The sequence below is a fragment of the Rhinolophus sinicus genome, chromosome 13 (assembly GCF_057876585.1).
Source record: "Rhinolophus sinicus isolate RSI-liver-muscle chromosome 13, RSI-T2T, whole genome shotgun sequence".
In the NCBI taxonomy this organism is placed as follows: Eukaryota; Metazoa; Chordata; class Mammalia; order Chiroptera; family Rhinolophidae; genus Rhinolophus; species Rhinolophus sinicus.
Window position 1 is genome coordinate 4,741,042 of NC_142513.1, and position 1,731 is coordinate 4,742,772.

Genomic DNA, 1,731 nt, shown 5'->3' on the forward strand with positions numbered 1-1,731 from the left:
ACATCAATAAACAATCAGAACAGAATGTGACGCGTGCTGTAACAGAAGGGTTTACAAAGGGCTGTGGGACTTAGACGCAGGAGTCACTGATTTTACACTTAGGAGAGATTATGGTCAGGGGCATTTTCACAGAAGACTGGAAACGTGAGCTCGGTACTGAGACGAGGAGGTGCCTGACTTCCGGTCAGCATTCCACTGTGCGGCTGTATTAGTCTCCTGTTGCTGCTGTAACAGGTTACCACAAACATGGTGGTTCAAAACAACACAAATGTACTGTCGTTCTGGAGGCCAGAGGTCCCAAATGGGTTTTGCTGGGCTGAAATCAGGGTGTCCCCAGGGCTGTGTTCCTTCAGGAGGCTCTAGAGGAGAATCCATTTCATTGCCTTTTCCAGCTTCTAGAAGCTTCTGGATTCCTTGGCTCATGGCCCCAGGCTCCATGTTCCAAGTCACCAGTGTAGCATCTTCAACTCTCTGACTCTTCCTTCTGGCTTCCCTCCTCACATCTCTGTGTCTGACCTCCCGTGCCCCGTTCTGTCTTCTAAGGACCCCTGTGATTACACAGGGCCCCCCAGATCATCTGGGAATCTCCCACCTCAGGACCCTCCACGTGGCTCCTGTTTTCCTTCCTCTCTGAACTCAGTCGTCGCAGCTTCCAGGAAGCCTCTTGTCACTTTCCCAGGTGAAGTCCCTCTATTGTGGTCCCTGTGGTTTGACACGTATTTAGGACTCTGACTGATGCCTGTGTCTGTCTCCCAAACCAGACTGCAGCCCCCAAGCGTGCAAGGACTGCTTCCGTTTCCTGTCCACCCCATGTCTGCAGTACCACTCGTTAACAGGCACTCAGCAAACACTCAGAGTGAATCGTGATGTTACTGTCGGTCTTAGATGAAAAATTGTAAGACTTAAAGTAAAATAACTGGATCGACAGATACATGGGCAAAATAAAGAAACCTACAAGTCCCACCTGGTGGGTAGGAGCGAGGAGACCGGGGCCCAGCCCCTTGTCCCGGGAACCTCTGAACCCAGATCCTCCCAGAGCCCAGGGTGGCCCCGCTAGGTGGCTGCGTTTCCCAGCATCTCAGACCTGACCTGCATACAAACTTCCTCTCCTTATCAACCCCCAGCCCACAGAGGTGCCACTGAAACTCTGGTAGACCTGTTCCAGAAACAGGCTGGGTAGAAGACGTGCCAAAACCGAGCTGGTCACTGCTGGGAAAGCAGATGACTAATGGAGGCTGTCCTCCCAGGGGTCAGGACAGGCCCCTCTGTGCTCTGGGAAGAATTCTTTGGCAACAGTAAGTCAACAAATAGTTTTTGGGGTCCTATTGTGTACTAGGCACCGGGCTAGGGGCTGGAGAAACAGCCCCAAGAAAGAACCGAACTCCCAGCCCCAAGAAAGAATCAGATGCCCATTAGTCAATTAGACGAGTGAATTAACAAATGACAGTTGTGATAAGGGTATGAAGGCAAAGAATAAGGTGCTAGGAGAGCATATAATGGGAGTGTCTGACCTGTTCTAGGGAACCAGGGAGGGCTTCCAGGAGGAAGTGACATCTAAGCCGACACTTCATCGACAGCAATCCCAACCCCATTCTCCTTTACTTACTCCCTCTATGGAGGCTGCAAGAGTTAAATAATAACCTTCTCAGTCCCCACTGCAGCTGGGGTTGCCATGGGACAACTGTGACGAATGAGATGCAAGCTGAAGTCTCTTGGCTCCACTGCCCTACT